Here is an 18,502-nt window from a genome sequence, read left to right as displayed (position 1 = left end):
CATAATGTAAAAAAAATCATCTGTATCATTATGTAGAAAACAAAGAACCTCCACTTTAGATCTATGGTTTTTTTTAATAGAATTTCTAAATTAATTGGGAATAAAATACCGGGTATTTATTTATTTTAGTTTGATTTCATGTCACGTCAGTTAATTTCTGTAATAAATACATAATTATTTTTTTAATTATATGATAGGCCTATATAATACTTTTATTATTGTAGTAGTCAAGAGTTGCAGGCTTGAAGAATGAATAAATACAAAATGCACCCATTTCTCCACAGAGTATGTACACTTATTAAGCATTTCACATTTTTTAAAACCATGCATGTGTTATGTTTATTTTTCATTTTGTAAAGATGAAAGAATGTTTTTTTTCATATTCTAATTATTTGCTCTTGTAAATGTCAGAGGTTTTAATTTGTAATACAACTTTGTTTCCATTTATCTTATAATATGAATTTCATAAATTCACTATGTACAGCATACAGTATATCATGAATTGTTTTGTCAAATGTAATGTGATTCTATTATACAATGTATTTTATTTAGTAATCTCATAACAATTGCATATATAATGTGTTGCAGCTATTCCTAAAGAATTGGACCAATGGATTCATTCAGGCAGCAAGTTAATTCATCATGTAAGGAAAATGGTATGCTCCATATTAGCTATAAACCAAATTACCATGCAATATTCCTGGCAAACAATGAAATATAACAGTAGAATTGCAAGTATTTAATAATGCATCCAATGTTTGTGCATGTTTCCATGCATTGTTCTGAATTAAATTCAATTTTAAACACCAATTTATTCTCAATAATGGTATGTTACTTCTAGAATGTCCTGATTTTCTCATACATGTATTTTCAGAATTGATTTCATCCACAAGAGCATGAAGTGATGGAAATGATTTGCAGCTGCTAAGTATTCCTTGTACAGTCTACCTTAATTTGAAAAGCTGTTTATGAAATAAAATTTCTTCATAAAAAAAATGATTTGACTTTTTCATATACATGTACTTACTGTACAGGTGTTGAAAAGGCTATTAAGATTTGATAATCTTGACTTGCATATATTTGTGTGGTGGGTGTCAATGTCCATCAAGATTTTATTTCCAGCATGTACATTGTGTTAATTTGTTTTTCTCAATAATAGTTACTGAAAAGGAGATTAAAGGCTCCCCTTATTGATTCAAAACAGGAAAGGGGACCACCATTTTATTCTGAAGGGAGGGGGGTGGTGGCAAGTTTTTCCAGGTCATTATTTTTAAGGTCTTCCGCTCAGGCGGAAGACCTTCTACTGATTCTGGTGGTTAAGATTATTCCCTATTATTCTTTTTTTTTTCCTAGACGCAAACTTTGAGACCTCGTAACTCGCTCATTTCTGAACGGATTTCGCTCAAATTTTCAGAGTTTTTGAACGTTACAAAACTCAATTAAAATGTTTTAATACATTTCAAAATTTCCCTTCCGCTTTCGAGTTATTTCCCTTTAAGTGAAAATTTGGTACTGTTCGTTTCCAGACAAAGGCTCAGAAACGACAAAAGCTGGAGCAGAATGTCTACTGCATTTATATACTAGAAGAATTGAAGTTGTGCCTATCGGTTTTTCTTTTTCGATTTCTGCGCTCCAAACGGTGCTAGATAGGGGTCAAAAATGAGAATGCCTAAAAGCGCCAAATTTTACATATATTTCCTTGTGTATCTTTTAAACTAAAAATATTTTGTTAAGACATATTTCACAAATATTGTGCATAATTTTAAGATCTATCATTTGACATCATTAAAAAGGGGCTGGCCCCTCAAATTAAGGGTCAAGGGCGCTCGAAAGTTTTTGCTTTATAACTCAAAAACGGTAAATATTTCGATATGGTTATCGATTTGAAATGGGTTCTTTAACATCTTATTGATCTCATGAAAACGTTATTTTGTTCGAATCTTATGTTATTGAATTAGCAGCAAACTTTATGTACAGGTAACTGATTAATTTTATACGGCAAGTGAAGAATTCTTTATGCGTACGCGTATAACACGTATAGCTGAAATAAACTGGATAATAATATATACTTAACTAAACTGAATGTTAAACTTTGTTGAAATAAAGTTTTTAACGTATTTTCTAGCTGGATGTCATACAGATTATTCAGAGACAACTTTCTCCTTGTATTTAGTTTGAATTACAAGACAGGAGATAGGAAAAATACTTATCATCTCTCATTCGATTGATTCTCAATGTTGCATTATTTATAAATGAAAGAAATTAAGCTTAAAATAATTCACTGTCATTTTATTCAGGCATCGTGAATTTTCCTCGGACCTTGACTGCTTTGTTTACAGTTGTGCAATCTATTTATCGATCGCGCACGCATTGACCTATATACATTCCGGAGGTCAACATTACCGCTCTTTGATTTTTACGCGAGTCCCAGAGTTATCTAAAACGATGCTAGTCATCGATTTACTCAGTTTAAAATCAAGAATTTGTTATTTGCGTAAATCGTAAGAATATTTCTTGACACAAATATAAAGGTTTTCTTGAACATGTACGAGTATTAAAAGATTAAATGTCTGATTCTATTCTTTGACGAATGAATAAAAGGCGCTGCGATTTTGCTCAGGTACAGATGATTTCTCTGGACGAGTCCATTTGTTACACTGAAAGGTGACGCAGGATGACCTATCGATAACTCTGCCAATTTTGATAGTGATTGTAATTGCACATGTACATAAATTAGTGTTGAATTCTACCCTTGTGAAGTCCATTATAGTTTCTTTATTTAAAGAATCGGGGATATTACTACTGCAACTTAATTGTTTTTAATTTGAACGGATGATTCTATATTATTGGAAAGGTACACATTTTTTAGGCGCCGTCGTCTCCCTCTCAACTTTGAAGTAATTGCAATCGTTATATGTATACGGGCCTATATCAAGTTATTCTAATTGTTGCTTAATTTATTTCAGAAAAAATTGCGATGTTGTTTAAATTAGCAATTACAAATAAACATGTCAAATGCACACTGTAAATTGTAAGTGGAAGTGACGTTTTCAATTCTCATGAAAATCGAAAATAAAATTAAGTAACTTTGAGTTTTGCATAATTTGCTACATAACTTATCATTGTATTTTTCCGAATGATATGCTCATAAATTTCTTTGATTTCCTCAAATAAAAAACTAGATTATCACAATGACACGATTTTATGTGCATGTACATGATATTACCTAAACTACATGCTGTTTTACACAGAAGAGCACCAAATACGAGAAAAAAAGAAAATAATTAGAAATTCTTCTAACAAATGCAAAATTTCTTACTGTAATTTCATACAAATATTCCATGCCTTTCTTTCGTGTTTATTGGACTAAAAGAGATTAAATTATTAAATTTCCTCTCATTGCGATACGTAACCCCCCTGAAATGATACAATGCTTTCCTTCAGAGTCGAGAATGGCAGGCCAGGGCTGGTGATGAAATCCATGGTTACTCCATAACCTATTATAATATTAACCAAAAATCATACGCGATATTGTTTTTAATTCGCAGGTTGTCAAATAAATAAGAAAAGGTCGGCAAAGATCAGTATGCCTAACTGAACTTTTTTATTCATAATTTTTTTAATTTCTAGAGTGTACAATCGAGCATCGAAGTGTGTACATCTACTATATGTACTAGTTTTTTTTTTTTTTTTTTGGGGGGGGGGGTACCAGTTTTCGCTGCATTTGATATGCTGAATTTTGCATTTCCGACATTTAAACAAAAATTAATAGAATATAATTGGTGACAGTAACACAAGTGATTTATAAAACAAAAGTCAAGCAATAAAACGTTAAAGTTTGTATTTTGAAAAATAAATCAAGTCAAGTCACATAAAACAAAGACAGGTTGAAAGGCTCACACATGGACATACATACAAACGTTTTGGTAACTCGGAATAGTCCAGAGTAGAACTATATTTCTTGATGACGGAATGTCCAGTACATCTGATGTTCACGTCCGGGATAGTTCACGGCAGTTTCATCACACATACGCAATTATCATACAAGTCGAACGTTCTTTGGGATTGAGGATTGACACTAATTCCTTAGATAAATACTGAGTATCAAATTCCTTTTTACTGTCTTAACTTAACTTGATAGGTAAATAATTTTAGCATAAAATAAGCATTAGAAATAATTCTTTTGATAAAATTCAATTCTGTTACATTTCAAATGGATTTGTAAAGTTAACTTTATGACAATTGTCATGCTGCAGATCTGTAGCTCGCTAGCTGTTCTAAAAAAATTTGAGATGGATCACCAGAGAGCTACAGTGCCATTCATATTATCTCAAGTTCAGGCTCAGAAGGACTATTAAAAACGGTTGTAAGGAATGTTTAACTGTAGAAAAATTTAAGGAATGTGTTAGAGACACACGGTAAATAATATTTTTATATTCAAGCAGTTGAAAAACACGGATATTGAATATAGCTTCAGTGCAATTTTTTTCTAATATTTTCTAGTTTTTTATTCTTCGTATTTCTCAATTCGTCATGTTCAAATAACGTGTATTTATTTTTATTAGGGCACATTAAACCTTATTTGTCAACCAGTCTGACAGTGTCCATCTGTCACGAGAACTTTAAACTTGATAATAACTATTGAATGAGTTGAAATAGGACTTTCATATTTCACATGTGCATTATTTGTGACATGTAATTTTCAAATATACTGTGATTTTTAACCCCGTGATATGATCTTGGAGATTGACCTACTTAAAAAATAACATTACTTTAAATTGACCATAACTATTGAAAGCTTTCATTTTATAAACATGTACACGTGATACCTGTGTCAACGCCTTTGAAAATTCATTATGATTTTTGACCCTTTGACCTTGAAGTTTGACCCACTTTTCAAAAACATTAACCATAGTTATACCTTTTGAGAGAAAAGAGATCGATTAGGGCTTTTATTTTACCACTGTGTATTACCTGTAACAATTTTTTTTAAATACCGATACGCTGATTTTGACAACGTGACCTTGAGGCTTGACTTACTTTTCACAATTTTAATCTTGATCATTACTTTTGAATAAAAAGAGATAGGGTTTTTCGTAATACACAAAAATGTGACCTGTGATAAAATCATTTCAAATACTAGCATATAATGAACTTTGACCTTGAAGTTTAACCGGTTTTAAACATTGCTTAGAATTGACCATGACTTTTGATAAAGAAAGGATAACGCTTTCATACCTAGATTTACACATGTATACACGTATTAGCTGTGACAGGGCCTATCGAAAAAAAGTATAGCTTAAGAATTCGTCAATACAGTAGCACACAAATGGCTTTGCTTATCACCAGCGTAGGTCATGGTGTGACGTATGGTCATTTTAACAAGGTCAAGGTCGCAAACATTCCTTTACTATCTTTCTTAATAGTAAAGCATAAATAAGATGGCATCTACCCTTAAAAGATTGCTTTAACATTAGAACGTGGCATGACCTTGACCCAAGGTTATTTCTCCCTGTCCGCAGCTCCGACGGAAGACCTACTCGTTGCTTTGCAACGAGCTCGGCTCTAGTTTTAATTTCTTTTCATGTCAATGAAGGACAGGTATACTAATATTTATTTCCCATGAGATGATGGACAAATTATTTATTTTCCTCTTCACTGAAAAATGTCTGACTAGCTAAAAAAATAATTTATAGGAGGGGGAACACTGGTCTGGGGCAGAATATTTATTTTTTATCCAGTGTGGGACATATTTATTTTCAACATTTTTGAAATCTAACCCCCCCCCTTTTCTGGAGAAACATGGTAGTCCCTTTAACAAATACAGGAATATTTATGATTTCCAGTAAGTCTTAAAACGTACAACTTAAATCCCATAGGAGTTGAAGGTTTGAAAGAAAGCCATGATAGAATCTGATATAAAATATATGTACATAAGTGTACATGTATGTACAGCAGTGACAGAAAGGTATATTAAATTTATCGAATCAATTATTGATGGAGGCTTTCAATTGACTATTTTATTTGAATATTCCCGTTCTTATTAACAATCGGCGTTTTAAATTACATGCTGCGGCAAAAGTTACACGTAGCTGCATGTGTGTTTACACATATTCGAGGAAATGCGGAAGGACTGAAAGACATCTTATAACATACATAATTCATACACAGAACAAAGTCACAAAATAGAAAGGTATATCCAGTGTTTTATACATACTGTTCGATTTGGTAAAAAGATCCCAGCGCAGTCTGCAAGTATTACACCTAGTTAAAATCTTCAAGGCAAGTACTAAATCGTTATCTCCCATGCTGGGTCAACGATGCGTTTGAAAACTACATTTAGACTGACTGTACCAAGATGTCAATTTTTAATCAAAAAGTTCAAGGGCAAGGCGACAATTTAATAAGTAGGTTTTTATTTTAAATTATTTATTTTACTTTTTAGTTTTCAGAAATTGATGCTCATTTCTTTCTAATCCTTTAGGTAATTTATAATTTCCGATGATATTAGGAAAATACCCTATTTTTCATATACTACTGACTGATTTAGGTGAATAACTTAAATGTATCGGAAAACCAACTGAATGAGCATCACTTTTGTGAAAGTATGGATACAAAGGGACACTTTAAAACATTGTGCAGTTATTTGTTTGTTTGCCTTGCCCTTGAACTTTTTGGTTAAATTTAACATTTCATTTGTTGACCTAAAATCGGAGGCCACGTGACTTTAGAGGGTCACATGATAAAAAAAATTCCGAGGTGAATAGCAATGGACATACTCTACAAGATAACATAAAGTTATTTTAACTAGAGTGTCTTGCAGAAAAATGAAATAATTAAACATTAATTGTATCGTTTTCGGTGACTTTTTATAGAAAATGTTGCCTTCACTGTACTGCGAAGGGAAAGGATTTATGCAAGGATTTATCCAAGTCATCTGTTTGGTGGAATGGCTTGAGTACTCATTTAGAAAGTTAAGTCAAATTTTGACAAAAGTGCATAGAGGGATCTCAAAATGTATAAGAGCTACTCATTCATGATTCATTGAGCATGTTGAGTTTGCAAAATTGTTTTGCACGTCGGCAGCAATGATTAATCATTTAAAATCAATCTTCGCGCCACATGACATTCCGAAGATAGTTTTCTCTGAAAATGGGCCATAATATTCATCTCAAGCATTTTTAATGATTTTGCAGGAGAATTTGATTTCAAACATCGCAGCACTGGTAAGGCCTACTATTAGATATCAGGAAAAAAATGTGTGTGAGAAAGATCAGAAAAGTCCAGGCATTGAAAAAAAATGTCTAGATTTCCCTCGTTCATATATAAATAAAACTAAGAAGGGAAATGTAAGGAAAAACATCGTTTATAAAACAAGAACGACAGAGTGTTGAAGCAGGGATGTAGTTTGTAGCAGAATAAACATATGACTGCCTTCACGAGAAAAGGGCCCTTAAGGTCAAATTTTCATAACTTGACTTTTTGGTAAATTCTGATAGCCGGATTCTTTCTTAATGCAAATATGCATACATTTTGAAAATATCTCACTTTTTCAGTATTTTATCAGTGCGCAATTTAGTGAGGCGCTCCAAGAACAACTTTGACGTTACTCACTGAAAACGTAATGACGTCGCCTGCGTCAATTCATTTTTCAAAAATTCTTAAAATTCCGTTATTTAAATAACCTCAGTCGTTTTGAGAATTAAAAACTTGAGAAAATTTTTTTTTTTCTTCCGAGCGATTAGTATGTAACTATTCCTAAGGAATTTCGTATATTTTTAACATTTTTATACTATATTTTAGAGCAGATCTAGTTATTTCGTAAAAAAAAAAAGAGGGGGTCTAGACAGAATCTAAGGACAGTTTATACATGTAACATAAACAGTGGGGAAATAATATTTGTTTAAATCCATACAAATTCTTCTTTTTATATAAAATAATCTAATTCAATTTATAATACATGTATATTCAAAGCACTTGGACACTTAAAGATTAAAGGAAATATATATGTTACAGTAAATATGTGAAATCAGGAATTTCTTGTATTTACTAAACCATTCAGTAAATACATGTATTTACTGGCCGTTTTAGGAAATTCATGTAATTTCTGAATAGCTAGCCAGGGAATTCATGTATTTATTGAAAATTTTAGCCAATTTTACACGTTTTTACTGAACTAAGCTGGATGAATTTACATATCTTTTAAAACATTCAGTAAGTATACAAATACTAAAACTCTTTTTTTAAGCAGCATTTGATAAGAATTGTTTTTACAAACCTGACTTCGTGCATTTATTTTGAATTCCTTTTTGTACTTCTAATGTTAAATGGATTCCTTTATATTCACAATTCAGATTTATTTGTAAAGAAGTTTCATGCATTACTTTGGAGCTTTAACATCAAACATCATGTATTTGAACTTGTATTTATATAATTTTTATTGTAAAATTTATCAAAAAAGTACGATTTAAATGTTGATATACGCGGTACTTCAGTTTATTTGAGTCTTACATCTTTAAAATTATGGTAACATAGATATATTTTGCAATTATTAGTTAATTCAAACTTATTAAGTAAAAATTAACGCCTTTTTTTCTATTTTGAACAATTCAAATTGTGAGGGTGGAAAACCCCTTAAAGTAAAGTTTCATCTTGATTTACTGACTTCAATTTCGTTAAATAATGTGTATTTTACAGGATTTTTTGTGCATTTTTGAGGAGACAGGATAGGAATTGTTTTATTTGCATATAAGATGCTTAAGAGTTTTAGATTTACTGTAGCATTGTATGAATATCTAATAGAAATAAGAAATGGCAGTGTTTGATTTTTTTTTTATTGCAAAAAAAGATAAAAATAACTGAAAGTTAGTGAAAGTATGTTGTGATATAGAAAACACATTCCAGAAAATGAAAGCAGAATATCATTAAGTTTTTGGTTAATAATTACAAATAATGCAATTTTCAAATCATAAATAATTAAAAGTATATTTCAAATATCATTTATTCACATATGATAATTATGCTAACTAATATCAACATTGAATGCACTGTGCGTCTGTTTATTTTTATGATTCATATTCTAAATTATCCCACCAAAATGCAGTCAGTAAATATGTGTAAAAGTATGGAAACGTTCAGTAAATATGTGTATTTCCTAAGCAAAATAGGAATTTCGTGTATTTCCTAAAATTCAGTAAATACATGAAATTCCTGATTACACATTTTTACTGTAACATATACACAGAGAGAGACTCCCATCCAGAATGGCACCGCGTGCAAAAAGGGACACGTAGATCCTCCAGAATGGTACCGCGTGCAAAAAGGGGCACGTTGATCCTCCAGAATGGCACCGCGTGCAAAAAGGGGCACGTCGATCCTCCAGAATGACACCGCGTGCAAAAAGGGGCACGTCGATCCTGATAAGCACATCGATCCCGATATTTAAAAAAATCCATATGAGTCAGCATTCACACACCAGCACACACACAAGTAACTTTATTACATATAACTGTTACGATAGGATGAAAAACACCATGGAAACCATTGGAAAATAAACTCAGATACGTAATATGTAAACTTGTTTTTAAAAACGTTTATTCCGTTTATGTAAATTCATGAATTAAAAAAAATATACTATACGTTCACTACTTCCATGCAAACAGATTTTAAAAATTTTACTTTTTTGAATATTTTATTTAAAAGTTTTAAAGCTCTAAGGTTCAATTGTTTAAACAATTTATTTTTTCGCCTGTTTTAGTTATGGAGTAGAAGCATAGTAAATAGGCAAATACTAGTAAAGGATTCTCTTATGAATGGTTGATATACCGTAACTTAAGTTGAAACTTTTTTTGAATTTATACCTCAAATTGAAACCGTCTTTTTACTTCTCACTTTTTTAAAAGTAAACAACAATTAAAATCGGTTACAAATATTTCTGCTCCTTAACTTTTTTGTTTAATTTTGTAGCAGCTGAGCCCTGTTTTACTTGAACACAACATTTGTATATTTCTTCCAATGGCCTCTACTATGATCTGAAAAAAATGATTTATGTATATTGTATGATATAATCAAAAGAGATGGTGAATTGTGCTGTTCTTGTCTCTTTCTTACATATGTACACTAAACGCCGTGCTTGTCTTTTCCTTATTATATATCAATAACGTTATGGTTTTACATATTTCTCTTTGGCCATGTTCAAGGACATACCGGTATATGCAAAATTGTTAGACCAAAACGCAAGAACGACAGGCCCGTAGGAAGCCATATTGTGTGTGCAAGGGAGGGGGGGGGGGCAGCTATATTTTTTTCAGTTGTGGGCGCTTTCAACCATTAAATATTTCTTGACAAGCAAAACAAAATCTTTTACGCGGCCATGAAAGATCATCTATCCTTTTTCCTCCGTACCAATAGTTTATTAACTTGACACCTTATAGGTCTTTTCACATTTCGAGACGATTGTCTTATCCAATATTGAAATATTACGTCCAGCACACGTTTATGCTTTTTGTATGAGGCGATGCTGTTAATTAAGTAATAATATACCGCTCTAATTTGACTCTCTTTCGCTCAAAATATTTATGCAAACCATTGTTTTCCTAGTTATTACTTCAAAACATACCAAACATATAAAAACCCCACACATTTGACTCGTCGCCTGTCCCCAAACAACTCATTTGAAAAAAGGGGGTACAGCAAGATTAATAAATACACCTTTAATCAAAGTACTCAGAAGTACAAAGAGCCGGGCTCATTTACAGAGTAGAGTGGATTTCTTACATGAATCACGATTATATTCTGATTGAAAAATTATTTTAAAACTATCAATATAAATGATAAGACATTGACAGTGAATTTACCAATTCTAATACCACGGTCCGATTTTGTCATAATCAGAACTAATCTGGTACTGCAGCTAAATGTAAACAAACAGCCCAGTCTGGTTCCCTCTCCTGCTTTACCTCGTATGTGTAGAGAACAATGGTAACACTGATTATCAAAAATCCTTACGCTAATAAACTATGTTCTTTGACTTATGAAGTTTCAAAGTAATTAATACTAGTGTTTTTTATATATATATAAAACTTCATTTTATTTTTGTTGCTTTATTTAGCGTTTGAATTATCTCAAGAGAGTAAGAACTATATTTTTGCACGTAACTTTAAAATGGCGACTATGGAGTCAACATCCTGTCTTGAACAGGATCACATAAGCCGGCAATTGCTCTTTGAGCAATAAGCCCGGCTTAAAACTTCTTAATCAAAAAAGGGGGAGGGAGGGGTGTCGAAACTCGAATCCAATTTCGCCGTTGGGGAGGGGGGGGGGGAGGTTCAATCTTCTTTCAGTATCAATTTTTTTAAATCAAACATAACACCCAGCCTTATTCTTTTGTAGTGCACGAATTTGACTATGCCACAACAAAAAGTGTGTATGTGTGTGTGTGTGTGGAAAGGGGGGCGGACTTTCAATGTAGCCCCCCTCCGTTGCTACTTGCGTGGACTGTAATGACCAATATTTTCTTTAAAAGTAGAAATATTTGTGATTGTTTATTAATTCCTTTCCGTAGAGTCATGTTACATGTAGGATTATGATATACATGTACTAGTAAAGTCTTATCTTGATTTCAACGAAACTTGACTAAATTGATGTCCATAGAAATATGCTGAGTATTTTGATATTATAATTGAAGATTTCAGCGCAAAACGTGACTTATTTATTTCATATCATGAATTCAATTGTCGGTGAAATATATTTCACGCACATTTTTTATAACTTTTGGAAATTACACCCATAACCAATTGTCACTTATACTTTTTGCTCTTTTTAGTGATGTATTCTCAAGAGATGTGACCATATATCTGATTTTAGCCAGAAATCTGTACGTCTTTTCGCTTTCTGTAATCTATATATTTTTTCCTTTGGTTTATAAATATCCTCATTCGATGCAATGTTGTCAATTCCACCAACACTGGGTGTAACGCGTTTTGGAAAAGTCTACAATGCTGTATTTAATCTCTTAACATATTGAAATACAGGTACGAGTAGGATTTCATTCAATCATTTCATCGGAATAATTTTAGAAATTTGAAAACAATATCAATTTTTACCATACAATTCCTTTGAATTTATTTATTTCATCATTTTAAATTTGTTTTTGAAACAAAGTTTTTTTTAATCAAATTTTCATGGCATCCTCATCCTCCGTATTTTCCCCCTTTTTCCTTAGCATATTCTCTTACTGTTAATTCATTTAAAAATATATTATTGATTAAGGAGTATTTTTATTCAATCAAAGGAGGATTATGTTTTTACCTTGAACTTTAACCAGTCTTTTAATTTAATAATAATAATTTGTTTGGCTTGTCTACTTACCCCCCCCCCTCCCTTACATTTTTTTGTTCGCACATTTTAAAATCGACAGTTCATCATAGGCTGGCTATCGGGGTACATCAGTAAGATTTACTATGGATTAAAATTAAAATGGCTAAATACATTTTAAGTTATGGTATATTACTAGCGCTTATAAGAAAGATAATTACTATATGTTCATAGATCTCTCACTCGTTCTTTCTTTCTTTCTCTCTCTCTCTCTCTCTCTGTATGTATATGCATATGGAATATATATTTTAATATTAAAACTTCTAATCATTAATTCGAATTTCATTATTTATAAATTGCAGCAGCTTTAATTTTGTCATGCATAGACATCATTTTAATCACTGTTCCTAGCAATGTGCATGTCCAATGTTCCGTTTATCAACAAGTTAAATACTTAAACAAAATTGTGAATAAATTGACGTACTAAATAGTTAATAATATCATATACCTATTAAAAATGTCCGCATCAAATTTCAAATTTTTGATACACCTTGAAATTCAATTTTATTTCTTGTTCAGAAAATGCAGTAAAAAAAAATTACTTTCGTATTTACAATACCGCGACTTTGACGTCGTTTTCTGAGTATTGTGACGCCAAAAGATAAGGGCCCTTTTCTCATGACGGCAGTCATATGTATATCACGAACCCTCTGTTACGTTATTATCCAACACAACAGTCACTAAATGCCTTAAATTAACATTAAGTATGCTTGGACAAATTTCCACGGAAAATTTTGTTACCGTGTACATAGCGTTAATTCAACGCGGAATAAAGTGCTTCTACAGCATGCAAAGCTTGATAAAACATATGAAGATAACGAAAAGTATTCAATATCAAAACTCCATTAAACAATGCAGAACAGGAGCAGAACAAACGCTGACCTCAAAACATCAGAAGTGGGATTAAGTGCCATGGAGTAGTGAGCATCCCCTGCCGACCGGTCACACCTGCTGTGTGCCCCTCATACAATTTCATATTTCTAAAGCAAAATCACGGATTTACCGTTTCCCCGCAATCACGCACTTTTACGCACTTCAAAACGTTCAATAAATCAATTGATTACCAAATTCCACCTATTTTATACTTGCTTAAATCTCATAAAATAAAAGCTATTTTCTAATTTAAATATTACGTCATATTATTATTTACGCTAAACTCTAGAGAAACTTGTACTCTGCTGTAGAGTGCTCGCGGGGAAATTGTTACGTAATATTTCTATGACGCGAGGATTCAGTGTATTTTGCAAAACAATTCAGTAAGTTGTAAAGAGTTAAAACTTCCTCCATCTTTTATTTACTTATCTAAACATGTATAAGATTAAACAAATGCCACTTAAGTAAAATGCTACCACATAATTTTCACCTATATATACTGTAAAAAATAAACAGCTTATAGATATATGCCAAACATATAGCTTTTGCCTTGTACTAAGTTATTGCTGAATTTCATATCATGTTGTATAAGGAACTACATGTAGTTACAAAGTTTTTTCCAGATACTTCTGTTTTTGTATGAATGTGTTCATCATAGATCTAATTTACTTGTTCGATTATCCTGCGTCAGTATGGAATGTGTAATGTCATATATCTATTTTACTATGACTTGTTATATGTTGCAGATAGTCTTGCCTCTCTATGTATCTGTATACATGCACTCTCTTTTTCCCGTACCATAATCCAACCCAGAGAAGATGAGTTTTGTCATCATAACTCAGACCTGTTGGTGCATTTATTCCTTGTTGTCGTGTCAGTATCAGTGACAGGAAGTAGCCGTCCTTGTCAAGCATATGTATTGTGTTAGTGTTACCGTCACACACTAGGATGTGTGACAGAGCGTCTGTACAGATTCCACGTGGTCCTGTCGTGATCCTGATGGATGTTTGGTATAGGAGAAACGATGTTTTCCTCCACTCTCTGTCACCACTACTGCACGGCCATAGTCAGACACAATAACATCTCCATTGCAGTTTTCTGTGATGTAGATAGGAACAGAATACAGTTCCTGGCCTGTGTTTCCATGCCGTATTTTCTTTTTGAGTTTTCCTGTATCCTTATACCGTGCTATTATGCATGTTTTGTAGGACCACATACCGACCAGTAAATCGCCGTTGAGGTGGGAAGAGTAGATACACTCTGGTACCCATAGTTCTTTTTTCTTTATCAGTGTAGTCTTTGTTCTGTAATCTTTAGAGAATTTGATAATGTTACCATCCCTGTCTATGTAAATAAGATCGCCAGTAAGATTCACTGTATGTTGTCCAAAAACGCAAATAATATCTGTCACATGATGTAGTATGTCACCTTCTAAATTTATCAAGATAATACTTTTACCATCATTGATCCAGGCCCGGTCTGATGCTACACAGGAAATACTCTTAATATGATATATATCACCTGTCACCGTGACAGATTTGGTTAATACCTGTGTAGACATCAGTTTCAGCTGTCTTTCATTTCTTACTTGTCTTTTTCCTGTCTCTATTATTTGAATTTCATTCAGTAAATCAGTCACATCCTCCATGTTAATTTCCTTAATTAAGCAAATCATGGCGTATTGAGTGAGACTAAGAGTGTCCTTTAGCTTGTGTACACGAGTACTCTTTAGGAACATGAGAAATTCTAACGGTCTGTTTGCCAATTGGTCAGATCTGTGTTCAAAGGTTTCTATGCTGGTAAGATATCTGTTTATTTTTCTCCTATGATGTTCTAAATTTGTGTTTATTTTTCTCCTCTGATGTTGTAAACTCTGAATAAATCCATTGTGTTTAAAATCAACATCACACATCACAGTGTCTATAAAGTCCCTTAGTTTCAGGCCTTTCATTGAAATCTTTGACTGATGGTTGGAGATTTCTGCGTGACAAGTTTTTGTATCATATTTGATTCCTGCCAGAACACAAGAGCTGTTATAGAGAGTCTCACTTCTGATGTTGTGAATGATTTCTTTATGTTGTTGTCTGTTTGTTTTATATGCTACTCTTATGTCCAGTACATTGTGATTTTTGTGTTCTTTGCATTTCAAACAGACCGGAAGTTTACGGGAATGACAGTACTTATTATATACTCTCTTTGGATGTCTCTCACAAGTCTCCTGTTTTGGATGGTTTTCATATTTCTCGCGGTAAATCCCAACATCATGATATTTTGTATCCAGATCAAAAACATGTCTCTCATTACACTGTAAACACAGGTTCTGTTTACACGTGTTACAGTAGAATTCTGTGTCCCCTTGACATTCAGAACACTGCCGGACTTTACACTGGTTGCTGAATCTTGAGCCCATGATATTGAAGACAAAATCCCTAGTTTTGAGATGTAGTTATATTTTTCAAAGTACATCGCTATCACAACATCATGGGATATAGTATCTAAATCAATAGAATGTCTCTCTTTACAATGTAGACACAGGTCAAGTTTGCACGTGTTACAGTAGTATTCTGTGTCCCTTCACACTGGGAACACTGCCGAACTTTACACGTTTTACAGGACTTAGTTCTGATGATCACAATCTGCTGAACTAAATCAAATTACAGTGTATCAAATGCACATAATAAGGTCAGAAAGCATGTATGTAAAAGTTGAAAAAAAAGAAGATTAAATTAAGGTCAGAAGATACGTTCCCAATAATGTATAACTTTTTTTTCAAGATTTGTCATTGAAATGTTGTTACTTTAATATGTTTACTCACAAAAAATTGAGGTATCTTACCAGACATCGTGCAATATAGCAAAGGGTGGAGTTTCTTATATAACCCTCATGGGGAAAAATAATCTTACAAAGCCAACTTTATTTGGTTGAACTTTTTTAATGATCAGAAACTAGTTTAGAAATCAGTATATTATTGAAATTTTGAATACTGTAGAAGCAAAAATTTTCGTGGGGATAAAATTTCGTTGATTTGTCATTAAAATATTTTCGTGGAAATTTTATTTCGTTGTTTTGAGAGTAATTCCATTTAATATATAGTCATAAAAAATTTCGTATGGGATTTTATTTCGTTTATAATTGTACACAACGAATAAACGAAATTTAATCCCCCACGAATATTTGTTCTTTTACAGTAGTTTTCATACATTGTAAAAATATATTTAACAGAGATTTCAGGAACGTATCGTTTGACCTTAATTAAACTTCATTTGCGTAAAATAAATCTTGAAATAAAATTAATGTTATCTAGGCTATGTGTTTACAATATTTATATACACTACCGACCAGACCCAACCAGACACCCAAGCAGTCCCAGAAAGCAGTCCCCGGGACTGCTTTTTGAACGCTCTGGGACTCCTATTGGACTGCTCTGGGACCGCTATGGGAATGCTATGGAACTGCTATAAATAGCAGACCCAGCAGTCACAGCTGTCCCTGGCACTGCTTTCTGGGACTGCTTTGTTCAATCATGCGTGAAAAAAGTTCTGAGTGATTTGATAGCTCCGCCTCCTTGTGTATTCTGAATTCTGCAGGCTCCCAGTTGTTTTGTTTACTTACAACAGAGAGGAATTTAAACTATTAAAAAGCAAGGATTTCTTACAACCTTTTTATTAGTAGAGAAAATTATAGTTTATTAATATTTTCAGAGACTGCACTTTTCCACAAAATATTTTTTTGAAATAGAGTAATTAAGTAAGGAAGTTAGAAGTAGATTTTTATCCCTAAAGTTAAGGTTTATGAGAAAAAAATATCCATATGTAAGTCTATTTTATTATTTATTGTAAAATGATGTGCAATCAAACTTTGCATTGATACAATTTAAAAATAATCATTATACAGTTAGATATAAGATTTTTAATTGAAAGCTTCATGTTTTACGAGCACCACTCTAGAAAAGTATCCTATGCAACCCTAAAATAAGGAACAATTCATTAAATGACCATGAAATGAACATTATGCTACCATCCTACCATAACTCAAACAATTTGAATAATCATCGGGGAATTTATTAATGAATTAAAGGTAGTTTTTAATTTATAAACAAACAAGTCATCAAATGAGAACATTAATTTGGTAACTAAAGAGTTAAAAATACCGGGAATTGTGATTTATTTCTTTTTTCTATTGTTTGTTGACATGTACCTGACAGAATAATGTTTATTACATGGTATCAACACCCACAGTTTCAATTGCCTTTGGACAGGAAATCAGTGCATGTTATTTGGGAATACGTATAAGCGTTTCACATCACTGAAGATGCTGGTCAACAATGACCCTAATTTCCAGCTAAAGTATAAGTCAAATTATCCCCCGATGGGGTATACGATGAGAAACCGATGCGTTTTGCGATGAAAATGCCTGGTTGCCGGCCGGGCACCACTAGTGATCGGACGGTGACTGGGTCTCTTTTGCAAATCAGTGGGGTCATCGGTAGGAAATAATTCGAAGTTAAAATTCAGCGATGACTCCAAGGATGCCTCACATCTCTCCTCATCGGCAACCCATCATTAACACATCTTTCAAGGATCGGTCGATGTATGACCTAGCATCGTCCAATATCCGTTGAATCTGAGGTCTTCGGGGAGTTTATATAATTATGTTCAACAGATAACAACCGATCATCGATCAATGCTCGACCAAACATTGGCCCGTAGTCGACCGATGTGCGAACAATGTTCACCAATGTATGAACGATGTAATATACGTCGGCCAATTATCCATCAACATCGTTTTATGATTAGCAATACATCGCTGGGCCTTTGTAGGTCCGGCCGGCAACCACGCAATTTTTTCATAAAACGCATTGGTTGTCCATCGTATACCCAATCGCTGGATAATGTGACAGATACTTAAAGGACTACTTGGCCGATGTGAACCGATGTTGGGGCATCGTTAACACCACGGATTATACCGATTACCACCGGTCTACGGCTACCGGCCGGGAAATGTGACCTAAGCATAACGGTATGTAATACAAAAATAGAATTGATTAAAAAATATGAATTTCGTTCAGGATTAATTAATTTTGAACATAGTTTGATGGTTCAATTCTTCTGATTTAGAGATGTACATTCTAACATTTACAAATAAAACATTAAACCTGAGTATTATACAGATAGAGAAATTAACAATAATTTAATTGTTTTGTCAGTAAAAGGAAACATGACTAAATATATTATCTGGCAAAATTAACAAAGAA

General features: G+C 32.8%; 1 long non-coding RNA gene and 1 pseudogene across 1 annotated transcript; one reads left to right on the top strand and one right to left on the bottom strand.

The window, feature by feature from the left end:
* Positions 1-222: 222 nt before the first annotated feature.
* Positions 223-1,084, top strand: LOC134282793 (uncharacterized). Its single transcript, XR_009995354.1, has 3 exons — positions 223-285; positions 589-656; positions 875-1,084. It is a non-coding gene; the product is annotated as an uncharacterized LOC134282793 (long non-coding RNA).
* Positions 1,085-13,765: 12,681 nt separating this feature from the next.
* Positions 13,766-15,701, bottom strand: LOC134282790 (uncharacterized; annotated as a pseudogene).
* Positions 15,702-18,502: the final 2,801 nt, after the last annotated feature.

This window comes from Saccostrea cucullata, unplaced genomic scaffold, assembly GCF_032062105.1.
Source record: "Saccostrea cucullata isolate Sc308-1 unplaced genomic scaffold, CSIRO_AGI_Scuc_v1 ctg2736, whole genome shotgun sequence".
NCBI lineage: Eukaryota > Metazoa > Mollusca > Bivalvia > Ostreida > Ostreidae > Saccostrea > Saccostrea cuccullata.
Note: the sequence above shows the minus strand (reverse complement) of the source record. Positions and strands in the feature narration are given on the sequence as shown.